Here is a 14,161-nt window from a genome sequence, read left to right as displayed (position 1 = left end):
TAGAGTGTGACTCACCTTTCATGAAACACTTAAGAACCTGAAACCGACACGGGATGGCGTGTTGGAATTTAAGTAGATAATTTAGGGAAGAAGAGACTAAGGACTTAAAAGTGTTGAGAAAATGGCTTTTATATTAATTAAACAAATAAACTAAAACTACGTCGAAAATTTATTATATATTGTTGGGTACTGTAAACAATAAAAAAAATGGGGATTTGAAAATAGTTCTTGAATGAGAAAATAAATTTAATTTAAGATTATCAGAGAATACAGGAATCATATTGTGAATAAAAAAACAACAACAACCATGCGTAGAAACACTGAAAATTGAAGATTAAATAAAATGATATATTAAATTCTGTACACTGTTGATTTGTTGTAATTAATGGATCAAAGTAAGATTGGTTTTCGATAAACTGGCTGCAGGGAACTAGACTCTGGGGAACGGGTGAACATAAAGCAACATAATTATTATTGGTTCGTGTCAGTTTACAAATGGTGAACGATAGTAAAAAAAACTTCATCTTACTACAAAGACAAAGACAGAAATAGTCCATAAATGCTAATAAAATAATTCAAAATACGATATTTAAATCAAATTTAATACAAGATAATAATTATATATTCTGTAGAAAGCAGTTGTAATATAGAAATGATCACTTGTATCACCTAACTATTTTTATCTAGGATCATTTCTAATATTTAATTGATAGTTGTTGTGATAACAGTTCTAATATGTCTGATGACTGTAGTAGTAATTATCATGGGGGAACTAGGGAATAAGAGGGGAGAAAACCATGATAGGACCCAACGGTAGGGAGAAAAGAGTAATTAAGATCCCCCTAAACAAAAGCCTACGTCGGGGAATTAATTATCATCAATTCAGGTAAAAAAAAAAGATGTTCAAAATACTACGTAATCTATTAAAGAATATTGATTTACCTCTTAATTTACTGTACTAATGCCTGAAAACAATATAATTTTTATCATTCATGATTTTTCATTTGAATTAACATACATGCATGGATAACTTACATTAAAAGAAGCAATATTGTTATTACGCCACAAGCAAATTACAATATATTGGTAAATCTAATTGGTAGCTATTTGGGTTAATGAAATTTTGACGTGTTTGTCTGACGAAATTATTTAGATAAATATATGTGTTATTTAGATGTAACAGTTTATTAGTAATGAAGCAAATGTGTCCCTGGGCAGGTTCATATTATAGTGATTTGTACAGTAAGTATACCGATCTCTCTCTCTCTCTCTCTCTCTCTCTCTCTCTCTCTTTTCTTATTCCTTTTTTATTTTCTCCTTTTCTACCTAACTTTTGATCTATTTGTTTCACCATAGTGATTTGTACATATACCGATCTTTCTCTCTCTTTGTTTTAACCTTTTCTATTTTCCGTTTCTCTATCTATCTAACTCTCGATCTATTTTTTCTTCTTATCAAACCCTTTCCCACTGTCCTGTAAGGTAGCCGAAATAAAGAGCAAAAATAACTCTAACTGCTGACACATCCCTGTAACTCCTCCCTGCTATTCCAGTTTTATCTATCTATCTATCTATCTATCTATCTATCTATCTATCTATCTATCTATCTATCCAACCACTCTCTCTCTCTCTCTCTCCATCTATCTATCTATCTATTGGTATTTTACCTAAACAGAAAATATCATGTTGAATCATTAAAAAAAACCTATATATATGTGTTTAATTTGAACCAAAAGAGTTTAAGACAACAATAACTTACGGAAAGACGTATTAAGATCAGAATTCACATCGATACGCTCACTTTGCATGACAAAAATACTGTATATCTAAGCTGCGTCATCCCCACAGTCAGAGTAAAACTTAAAAGTACAAGTTGGTCTCTCCTTATCAGTGGGTCCTGTGTGTGTGTGTGTGTGTGTGTGTGTGTGTATGTGTGTGTGTATGTGTGTGTGTGTGTGTTTGTGTGTGTGTGTGTGTGTGTGTGTGTGTGTGTGTTTCTTTCTGGTCACGTCTTACACCAAAACGTGACCAAGTCTTAACTTTGATGTTTCGTTCTATCAATGTGTGAGGGATCTGAAACACGTCTCTCTTTCTCTAAGTCTGTTTCTTTTATGTTAGTCTATCTTTCTATTTATTATCACCTCTTCTTCTCTTTCTCTTACTCTGGGTTTGTTTCTCTCTCACTTACATTCTCACTTTCTATATATTTGTTAATATTTTTTGACAGTGTGTTGCTGTCACCTCACCCTATACCTCCCGTACTCCTTCTATCCACCATTACTCCCTCTACCTTTCCATCACCCTCTTTTCCTCTCTTACACACCCTCGCCTCCTCCACCGTCCACTTTTTCCCTCCAACACACCCTCTTCCCCTCCACCACTACTCCTTCTCCCACTCCATCACCTTTTTATCCTCCACCACTCCCTCTACCTCTCCACTAATCTCTCTCATACTCCACCACTTTCTCTATCGTCAACCACTCCCTCTCCTCTTCCACTACTCCCTACCCATCACTTCATATTTTCCCCTTCCTCTTCCTCCACCCACCTCTTTTCTTCTCTCTTTTTGCCTCTCTTACCATCAAAATGATCTTGTTTTTTTCGGAATATCCCTCTAGTTATCCCCTGAAGGTGCAACTCAACAAGATAGCTTATATCATCACAACCTCAAGAAGCAGAAAAATATGAAAAATTGCCTTTACTTACCGAAGCGAAAATTGCCCTGGAGAAATTAGGTAAATCACCATGAAGTAGCGTGAGTTGTGAGTCTTCCTGGATTTAGCAAGACGGGGTGAAACGTGTGCGTGACCTGAGATTCACAGCGGCGACCTTGATGTTAGACAGACAGACAGACAGACAGACAGACAGACAGACAGACAGACAGACAGACAGAGAGCAGACAGGTATTTATTCGGCATGTTTATAGACAAAGCAAGTATACAATATACAAAGACACTTGTTAAGGATAAGAAGAAGAAGAATGGGGAGGAAGAGTAGAAGGAGGAGCGAGGGAAAGGAGGAGGGAGGAAGAGGAGGAAGAAGAGAAGGAAGAGGAGGAGGACGAGGATGTGGAAGAGCGGGAGACTATGAAAAGACAAACACTGAAGGAGGAGGAAAAGAAGAAGAAAGATAAAGGAAACTAGAAGGAAATAAACGAAAGAGAATAAAAACAAAAGAGAATAATTGAAAATATAAAATAAGAAGTAAAGAAATGGGGGAAAAATAAATTTACTGAATAAACCCGACGATGAAGATAAGAATATTTAAGTTGAATAGAATCGCATAGATACATAATTTCATGTAGAAAGTTCACGTAAAGGCGATGACTAAACGATGACAATTTTCGACACAGGGAGAAAAGAAGTTAGAATATAAACAAGTGGATGATAAACAATAATAATATGAAAAAGAGGGGATAATAATGACAGAATGAAAACATCTTAATAAAAAAATGAAGGGGAACAATAATGAATAAAGAATAAAAGAGAGATAAAGTATAAGAAAGAGTCACGAAATGGTACAAATGATATACATAAAACAAAAGGAAATACTTAGCAAGAAAACACAAGGAGCAGAAACATGTGTGGACGCAGTGTCGATGGGGTGTAATATATGCAAACTCGAGAGTATGTTAAGTCGCACCAGAGAGGTCGTTACTGAGGAGACTCCTCCTGAGGATACCTAAAATGATACACACACTTCAGGGAGAGTGAGGGGGTCTCTCACACGTCAGGGAGATTGAGAGGGGGTATCTCACACGTTGGGGAAATTGAGGGGGTCTTTCACACATTAGGGAAAGTGAAAGGCATCTCTGACAAGTCGGGGTTATTGAAAGGGGTCTCTGACACGTCAGGGAGATTTAGGTGGGGGTCTCTCACACGTCAGGGAGAATGAGAGGGTCTCTCACACATTAGAGAGAGTGAGGGGGGTTTCTGAGACGTCAGGGTTATTGAAATAGGTATCTGACACGTCAGGGAGATTGAAGGGGTTTCTCACATGTCAAGAGGAGTGATTGGGGTGTCTCACACGTCACACAGGTCAGGGAAATTGAGGGAGTCTCTTACACGTCAAGGAGAGTGAAGGGGGTGTTTCACACCATATGGAGAGTAAAGGGGTCTAACACGTCAGGGAGAGTGAAGGGGGTCTTTCACACGTCAAAGAGAGTGAGGGGGTCTCTCACACCTCATGGAGAGTAAAGGGGTCTAACACGTCAGGGAGAGTGAAGGGGGGCTCTCACACGTCAAGGAGAGTGAAAGGGGTCTAACACGTCAAGGAGAGTGAAGGGGTCTCTCACACGTCAAGGAGATTGAAGGGGGTTTAGCACGTCAGGGAGAGTGAAAGGGGTCTCTCACACGTCAAGGAGAGTGAAGGTCTCACACGTCAAGAGAGATTGAAGGGTCTAACACGTCAGGAGAGTAAGGAGTCTCTCACACGTCAAGGAGAGTGAAGGGGTCTCTCACACGTCAAGGAGATTGAAGGGGTCCTAACACGTCAGGGAGAGTGAAGGAGTCTCTCACACGTCAAGGAGAGTGAAGGGGGTCTCTCACACGTCAAGGAGAGTAAAGGGGTCCTCACACCTCATGGAGAGGGGGTCTAACACGTCAAGAGTGAAGCGAGTCTCACACGACAAGGAGAGTGGAGGAGTCTCTCACTCGTCAAGGAGTAAAGGGGTCTCTCACCTCATGGAGAGTAAGGGGTCTAACACATCAGGGAGAGTGAAGGGTCTAACACGTCAAGGAGAGTGAAGGGATCTAACACGTCAAGGAGAGTGAAGGGGCTCTCACACGTCAAGGAGAGTGAAAGGGGTAACACGTCAAGGAGAGTGAAGGGGTCTCTCACTCGTCATCTCTCACACCTCATGGAGAGTAAGTCAGGAGAGTGAAGGGGTCTCTCACTCGTCAAGGAGAGTAAGGGGTCTCTCACTCGTCAACGAGAGTAAAGGGGTCTCTCACAGCTCATGGAGAGTAAGGGGTCCTAACACGTCAGGGAGAGTGAAGGGGTCTAACGTCAGGGAGAGTGAAGGGTCTGACACGTCAGGGCCTCTCACACGTCAAGGAGACTGAAAGGGTCTCTCACATCAAGGAGAGTGGAGGGGTCTAACACGTCAGGAGCGAGGGGGTCTCTCACGTCAAGGAGGAAGGGGTCTCTCACACGTCAAGGAGAGTGGAGGGGGTCTAACACGTCAAGGAGAGTGAAGGCCCTGAAGGGGTCTTCACACTCATGGAAGTGAAGGGGTCTCACTCGTGAAGTAGAGTAAGAGAGGTCTCTCACTCGTCAAGGAGAGTAAAGGGTCTCTCACACCTCATGGAGTAAGGGGTCTAACACGTCAAGGAGAGTGAAGCGGGTCTCTCACGTCAAGGAGAGTGAATCGGGTCTCTCACGTCAGGGAGAGTGGAGAGTCTCTCACTCGTCAAGGAGAGTAAAGGGTCTAACACATCAGGGAGAGTGAAGGGGGTCTAACACGTCAGGGACAGTGAAGGGGTTTAACACGTCAAGGAGAGTGAAGGGTCTAACACGTCAAGGTGAGTGAAGGGGCTCTCACACGTCAAGGAGAGTGAAGGGGTCTCTCACTCGTCAAGGAGATAAGGGGTCTCTCACACCTCATGGAGAGTAAAGGGGTCTCTCACACCTCATGGAGAGTAAGGGGTCTAACACGTCAAGGAGAGTGAAGGGAGCTCTCACACGTCTAGGAGAGTGAAAGGGGTCTCCTCACACGTCAAGGAGAGTAAAGGGGTCTCTCACCTCATGGAGAGTAAGGGGTCTAACACGTCAGGGAGAGTGAAGGGGTCAGCCTAACACGTCAAGGAGAGTGAAGGGGTCTAACACGTCAAGGAGAGTGAAGAGGGCTCTCACACGTCATGGAGAGTGAAAGGGTCCTAACACGGCAAGGAGAGTGAAGGGGTCTCTCACACGTCAAGGAGAGTGAAGGGGTCTCACACGTCAAGGAGAGTGGAGGAGTCTAACACGTCAGGGAGTGAATGGGGTTTCTCACACGTCAAGGAGAATTGAGGGGTCTAACACGTCAGGGAGAGTGAAGGGTCTCTCACACGTCAAGGAGAGTGAAGGGGGTCTAACACGTCAAGGAGAGTGAAGGTGGTCACTCACACGTCAAGGAGAGTGAAGGGACTCTAGCACGTCAGGGAGAGTGAAGGGGTCTCACACGTCAAGGAGAGTGAAGGGGCTAACACATCAAGGAGAGTGAAGGGGGTCTCTCACACGTCAAGGAGAGTGGAGGGTGTTACACGTCAGGGAGAGTGATGGGGTCCCTCACACGTCAAGGAGATTGAAGTGGGTTTCACACGTCAGGGAGAGTGAAGGTTGCCTCTCACACGTCGAGGAGAGTGAAGGGGGTCTAACACGTCAGGGAAAGTGAAGGGGGTCTGACACGTCAGGGAGAGTGAAGGGGGTCTGACACGTCAGGGAGAGTGGAAGGGGTCTGCCACGTTAGGGAGAGCTAAGAGGGAGGGACAGGTTATGAATGACGTAAGCGAAAGAACATTCGGGCAAAATAAACTTGCCAAGAGTTAGGAGTCAGGGACCGGCGGGTGTAAATTTATTCTCAACAAGCACGAACTCCGCAAGCTTTAACTGGGTGTTATAATTATGCTACGCTTCGCCTTGCACTGAATGTAAAGGGGTGCCAATAAAAACTAACCCCGGGGAAATTTGAATATGGATTTATGTCTTCTGTCCCTGACATCGCCCTTGTCTTGTGTCGCTGAGTTGAAAATAGAAAAAAACACAGGACACTTCCTATTTTAATTACCTCATGCCTGTTTATTTACCAATTATTAAGTACAAGCTACAGTATGTAACTTTTAGGAGTTTTAAAGTAAGTTTGCCTTTAAATTCGGAGCATCTTCGAAAAAAAAATAAAAATATAATGAAAATGTGTTTGTATGATTTTTCTTATTATTAATTTCTATTTTTATTTGTTTTGAGTCTTTGTTGTATCCAGGAGATAAAATAACCTATTTGGATCTTTTCCATTTCGTTGAACACCTAGTGTTTACTTGTGACGTTTTCAATTAGCGTCCTGAATGTCTCCGACTTTCTGAGAAAAGTCTGTGTATTTACTTTTACCTGTTAGTATTATAGCGTCTCTCAATGGGAGTTTAACTTTGTATTTACATGTCTATTCAGTAAACTATCATTCAGAATTTTACCGAGAAATGTATAAGTAGTCTGGGGAATTTGTAAAATAGTCAAGAAATAAAATGAAGCTATATCAATGGTGAGGCAAGGCGATGACGTAGATAGAAATATGTAATGAAAACTGAATAAGAGGTAAAAGTAGTAGTAGTAGGTTGAGTGTGCATCACCCGCACACTTTGCGTGACACTTGTAGACGGAACGAGGGAGGGAGGGGGTGCCCCAAATCTGGTCACCATTGCAACCAAATTTCAGGTTCTTGCCTCCAGAAATGCCTGATATATTATTCGGAGAAGTAACCAACGAAGAGCCGCGACGAACAAATGGAGTAACTACTGATTACCTCCAATGATCTGTACTGTACGTTGCGCTTAGAGACAGACTCAGAGGAGGGGGGGGGGGTGCGTACAACAGAGTAACAGTAAGGGATACAAGGTTAGTTATTTAGTATAACATGTGCATTATATATATATATATATATATATATATATATATATATATATATATATATATATATATATATATATATATATATATATATATATATATATATATATATATATATATATATATATATATATCTATCTTGTTAAAATCACACATAGGGAAAAGGGAAACAATGGAGAACCTTAGATTTCGTCTTTATTTATAACATCTTCAGAGGCAACTGAATTACAAAGACTGGGAGAGAGCTTATGTACACAGGGTGACCTTACAAGACATGAGGTCAGGTCAAAAAACATGACATCCACTAATCCACACAGCAACCACACAGCAAACATAAGAAGAGATTATAAGAACTGTTGACATAACTAGTCATGTCACGTCATATTTTTTTTATTTTTTTTCACTCTTTGTTGTATCCAGGAGATAAAATAACCTATTTGGATCTTTTCCATTTCGTTGAACACCTAGTGTTTACTTGTGACGTTTTCAATTAGCGTCCTGAATGTCTCCGACTTTCTGAGAAAAGTCTGTGTATTTACTTTTACCTGTTAGTATTATAGCGTCTATATATATATATATATATATATATATATATATATATATATATATATATATATATATATATATGATAATGTTCAAAGGATCGCAGCATCCCTCACATGACCAGACATGTTATACGGAGTAAACTACGTTGGAGGTTCACTGCTCCTACCAACGCTAGGACCTGAAATTTTGTAGTGTTCCAGAGATAAGAGCTGGAATCCTGTCTGTAGTTTAAAATGCCGTTTCCTGAGCGAATAAACCAGAATCTGGTTTGTGGTCATGTTAAAGAGTGATCCAGTTCTACAAGTCAGAATATGCTATGCAGAAAAATTTAGTCTTCCCTTGATAAGAGATAAAATTTGGCTAGCGTCCAGGTGGAGGATCCCAGTGCCAAGGACCAGTGTGTGGTGGGTGGCCAAGAGGGACGCCATAATATAAGTTTAATGGTGTACATATTTGAGTCAGAATTTCATCAGTACAAGTCCTTATCTAATAGAGAAGAGGCGGGCCCAAGGTCGTCTGGGTGGACCGGTTCTTTGTTTTCTCTCTTTCTCTCTCATCATTTATCATTCCTCTTTGCCTTATTTCTTTCGTCTATCTTGTAACATTTATTGTAATAAGAAATCGGAAAAGATAGATGTCTTACCTCGTTTTTCAACCACATATCTCCTTTTCTGGCTTGGCTGAACTGTTTTTTTTTTCAGTCGAGAAAATGTCATAAATTTCAGCTTTAAGCAGCCAGAGACTAAATTTTCTTCACCACCCTTAACATTCAGACAACCGCCGTAAAAGATCATTCTCGGTAAACATATTGCCATCTAATATTTGTACGCATACACATATTTCTCCCTCTTTATTACAAGAAATAAAATTAGACAATAAAAGTTTGCATTGACTATCAAATTAGTTTCCCAATCGTGTTTTTGCGGTGCCTTAATGTTCCGCTGCTCCCGGGCAAATTACTGTTCTAATTAAACTGCAAGGAAAATAAGCCACTAGGAGTTTAATTACTTGCACGCGTTTGACCGTACGACGATTGTTAAGACAAATGTTTCTGGCCAACCCCTGTGTATGTGTGTGTGTGTGTGTGTGTGTGTGTGTGTGTGTGTGTGTGTGTATGTGTGTGTGTGAGTGATCAGCAACACATTACCTCTATCATCAGTACTTAAGACAATAATCTGGGACATTTACTGGGTAGTTTGAGGAGCTTTACTACGTGATCAGGTCACTTTACTAGTTAATCAGGAACACCATTACAGTATACTAGAATGACTTAAGATGGTGCCGGGTAATGATGGGTATTTTACATGTTAATTTGAATTTATTATGTAGTTAGGGGCTGAAGAGATGGCACGTAATTAAAATTAAAAGAACGAAATATCTACAGAAACATCAAGCGACTCATATTTCTGCTGACAACATGAGTCTCGCGCTGATGAGATCATTTGAGAGAAGGAGATATTAGGTGTCTGATCTGAGAGACAGTTGATTAAATTGGAGAAATTACCAGTGGTGGTAATTGGGTAAACACTTCAACTTTGAGATATGACAAGAGAGGCTCCCAGCTAGGTAATTAGACAGATAATTAATCAATTAACGGTATTTCAGTAAACACTTGATAGAGGCCATAAACGTTTACCTGTTATAGTGATTGATGATATACCTAGCGGGATGTCGGGGCAATGTGCAGGGGAATGAACTTCTACCATCACAAACTGCCATCGTCAGTAAGGATAACCTCTAAACATATCAACTTTATACCGACGACACAAGTTCCTTCTTCTCTTTTTTTATTACATTTTCCGTGCTATTTTATATTGTTGTGATATTTATCTTAAGAATTAACCTAAATTTTATTAGAGATTTAATTCACCAAACTACCTCATGTTCAGGAGTCCGAACTTGATATCAAATACTCTCACATGATAACAAAAAAAGTATATCTTAATTAGAAGCGTCTGAGAATTTTACTGTCAGCTAAATACTGTGGTAAATATTATAGAAATAAAACTCTGACAAATGTAAACGAAAGAGTATATTTTGTTCCAAATTAATTTTCCTTTCACTTTGTTCAAGAGAAGGAAGAGTGTAGCGGGGAAAGGGGCAGTGGTGAGGAAGGAGGAGACCTGTAGTGTGGAAGGAAGGAGCCTGTAGTGCGGAAGGAAGGAGCCTGTAGTGTGGAAGGGAGGAGCCTGTAGTGTGGAAGGGAGGAGCCTGTAGTGTGGAAGGGAGGAGCCTGTAGTGTGGAAGGGAGGAGCCTGTAGTGCGGAAGGAAGGAGCCTGTAGTGTGGAAGGAAGGAGCCATGTAGTGCGGAAAGGAAGGAAGCAGGAAGGAAGCCTGTGGTGCGGAAGGAAGGAGCCTGTGGTGTGTGGAGGAGAGGGGTAGTGCCTGTAGTGTGGAAGGAAGGAGCCTGTAGTGTGGAAGGGAGGAGGCTATAGTGTGGAAGGAAGGAGCCATTAGTGTGGAAGAAAGGAGTCTGTAGTGTGGAAGGGAGGAGGCTATAGTGTGGAAGGAAGGAGCCATTAGTGTGGAAGAAAGGAGTCTGTAGTGTGGAGCCATGTGGAAAGGAGGAGGCCTGTAGTATAGTGTGGAAGGAGTCTGTGGAAGGAGCCTGTGATGTGGAAGGAGGAGGGTAGTGGATCTGTAGTGTGGCTGGTAGCCTGTAGTGCGGAAGGAAGGAGCCTGTAGTGTGGAAGGAAGGAAGGAAGATAGGAGCCTGTAGTGTGGAAGGAAGGAGCCTGTAGTCGGAAAACGGAAGCCTAGCCTGTGAAGTGGAAGGGAGCCTGTAGTGTGGAAGGGGAGTGTAGTGTGGAAGGAAGGAGCTGTAGTATGGAAGGAGGCGGAACTGTCATGCCTGGAAGGAAGGGCCGGAACGAAGGAGCCTGTAGTGTGGAAAGAAGGAGCCTGTAGTGTGGAAGGAAGGAGCCTATAATATGGAAGGGAGGAGCCTGCAGTTTGGAAGGTACAAGCTTGTAGGCCTGTAGTGTAGGAAGAAGAAGCCTGTAAGTGCATGTAGTGCGGAAGAAGGAAGCCTGTAGTGCGGAAGGAAGGAGCCTGTAGTGTGGAAGGAAGGAACCTGTAGTGTGGAAGATAGGAGCCTGTAGTGTGGAAGGAAGGAGCCTGCAGTTTGGGAAAACGGAACTGTAGCGTGGAAGGGAGGAGCCTGTAGTATGGAAAGGAGGAGCCTGTAACATGAAAGGAAGGAGCCTGTATTGGAAAAGGAAGTAGCTTGCAGTGTGGAAGGAAGTAGCCTTTAGTGTAGAAGGAATGAGCCTGTAGTGTGGAAGGAAGGAGCCTGTAGTGTGGAAGGAAGGAGCTTGTAGTATGGAAGGAAGGAACCTGTAGTGTGGAAGGAAGGAACATGTAGTGTGGGAAGAAGGAGCCTGTAGTGTGGAATGAAGGAGCCTGTAGTGTGGAAGGGAGGAGCCTGTAGTATGGAAGGAAGGAGCCTATAGTGTGGAAGGAAGGAACATGTAGTGTGGGAAGAAGGAGCCTGTAGTGTGGAAAGAAGGAGCCTGTAGTGTGGAAGGAAGGACCCTATAATATGGAAGGGAGGAGCCTGCAGTTTGGAAGGTACAAGCTTGTAGGCCTGTAGTGTGGAAGGAAGAAGACTGTAGGCCTGTAGTATGGAAGGAAGAAGCCTGTAGGCCTGTAGTGTGGACGGAAGGGACCTGTAGCGTGAATGGGAAAGGCCCGGAGTATTATGCATACTTAGGGAGGAGGGTATTGTGTAAAGCTTGTAGGCGTGGTATGAGTAGAGCAGGGCTGAGGTGTTTGAGAATAGAGAGTAAACACAGAGGTAAATGGCGTGGAGAGATGGTATGAGAGAAATGGAAGGAGAGAGTTCTTAGGGAGGTGGTGGAATTTCTGGGAGAACTACATAGGGATCTCATGTAGAAAAAGACAATAATAGATGCCAAGGAAGGGGGAGGGGGCAAAATAGAGCAGATGGGAGGGAGATGGGGAAGAGGGTGGTGAGAGGAGTTGAGAAAGGGGATGGCTCGAGGTAAGGTTTGTGGTGTTCCCTGGAGGCTTTAGTTATGCTGCTTGTGTTCTATTTCATGTACACCAGTTTATTATTACTTCGTTATACCTGTCGAGTTCAGATTTCTCACAACCTGCCTTCTAAACGTAATACTACACATTAGTCAACACAGTGTATTCAGTGGTATTCCCCCTAGCCATCTGTTGTCCTGTGCCCTGGGACACTATCAACAACAACTTCAGCCTGTACTGTCATAACTAACCCAATCTGATTCGTATAGCCTAAGATGTTCAAGTGTGAATGAGTTACGTGGCTATGGGGGGCAAAGGCCATCTGCTGCCTTCAGGAATTTCTGATGCCATAATGAATCTCCATCCTGCATTGACGAGCTAACAAATAAACGAATTATTACTGTATTGGTGGAGTTACATGATATTAAGAAACACTCACTTGTAACTTGGTTTTGCTAGGGCGATAAAGAAGTAGAATAGGATGATAAGGTTGATGTAATGGGAATGACTGGCTAATGGGGATTTATCTTTTAAATTAATGACAAACTTTAATATGTTTATGGTAGTTGATGGAAGGAGTGAAGAGAGCGTGTTGGTTAGGACGGTCTACGAGATAACTGCAGGCATGACATTAAAAAACAAGGTTCATAGTACGAGTATTTAACCTGGCGGGAAGAGTTCAATTGTTGGTCAAAATTTTGTTTCGACTCGTTTCTTAATCTAAATTTATATTTTTGCTGTATTATAACTTAAATTAAGCTAAACATATGATAGATGATCAATGTTTAGGTGGACACACTATTACAGGTGAATCAAAGAGTAGAACCAGTCGAGGGAAGACACTCTGGGAGTTACTAAGACGTCTTTCTGTAAACGTAACGAATGAAAAAATTATGAATTAATTCTAATTAGTGTATGATTATTATTTAAGAGCGTGTTTTAAATATATAATAATTTTATCACGATTATTTTGATAATTAATTGGAGCTTGAAATTATCACCGCTTTTTCAAGTGTCGCATAAGGTAATTTCGTCTCCTCTTCTTTTCCTCTCGGCTGACGTCACCAGAGACTTGATCATTTCGTTCAAGTTTTATGCGACAACAAATATTTTCGATGTTTCTTTTTTAAATGTGGCTGCATATTTCATATTTTCTAGTATGAAAATATGTTCTTACCATCAGCCTTGACACCCGTGGTAAAACTTGTTTTCTCACACGATATATAGTCTTTTACCACTGCCTCAGTTTTAACACTAATGCCTAATGACATCCTCAGTCACGCAGGAATGACCGAAATAATATATTTTTCGGTTACACCTTTAGAAAAGTTGTTGCCTGTTTTATGACTTTCTTGAGTGAAAACATGACATATACATATTAGGTTTCAGATTTATGGACGTGCATTAAAAAGAAAAAACAAAACTTTTCCTCGTGCATTGTTCTTAAGACCTGAGAGGTAATTCATCGCTGTCAGGGAGCCGAAGTTAACACCGTGGAGAGTAAATTATCGATGTTATAAGAAACTTGAGTTAATTATATTATGTCAATAAAAATAAAATTCGACTGCATTTTGAACTTCAATTAAAAAGAGTTACTTATTTTCGTCCTCCGTGTCAACCATATTATAGCACGTAAAGGTGATGTCAGTAATTTAAATACATTTCTTATCACACGTCTAGTAGTGTAACAAGTTAATAAGAGTCAATTTAATTCAAGTGTATTAGAGTATAATAAATACCACCGTCCAGTCTATTTTCAGGAAGAGATTCTTAGTTGCCTCCAGGTATAACGACACTAATCACTTTAAACATATTTCACAAACCGTACATATTTACTCTTAAAGAAGGCGACACTACATGAGACGACGAATAATATGACGGTTATATGAATTCACGTCGATTATATTGCTAACACTGGTCACAAAAAATACTAGGTAGCCCCCAGTTCTAGTAGTCATTATACGAGGCTCTTGTTTTAACGAGGCCATTTCTCTGCCGTGTGATGTACGTTATACTGACAGTG

The 14,161-nt window shown here is 41.3% G+C and overlaps 1 protein-coding gene across 4 annotated transcripts in view; it reads left to right on the top strand.

The window, feature by feature from the left end:
* Window positions 1–14,161, top strand: part of LOC121859411 (hemicentin-1-like) — a 251,339-nt gene that overhangs the window by 91,647 nt on the left and 145,531 nt on the right. The window lies entirely within an intron of this gene.

Source organism: Homarus americanus, unplaced genomic scaffold (assembly GCF_018991925.1).
Source record: "Homarus americanus isolate GMGI-L3 unplaced genomic scaffold, GMGI_Hamer_2.0 scaffold7626, whole genome shotgun sequence".
Lineage (NCBI taxonomy): Eukaryota > Metazoa > Arthropoda > Malacostraca > Decapoda > Nephropidae > Homarus > Homarus americanus.
Note: the sequence above shows the minus strand (reverse complement) of the source record. Positions and strands in the feature narration are given on the sequence as shown.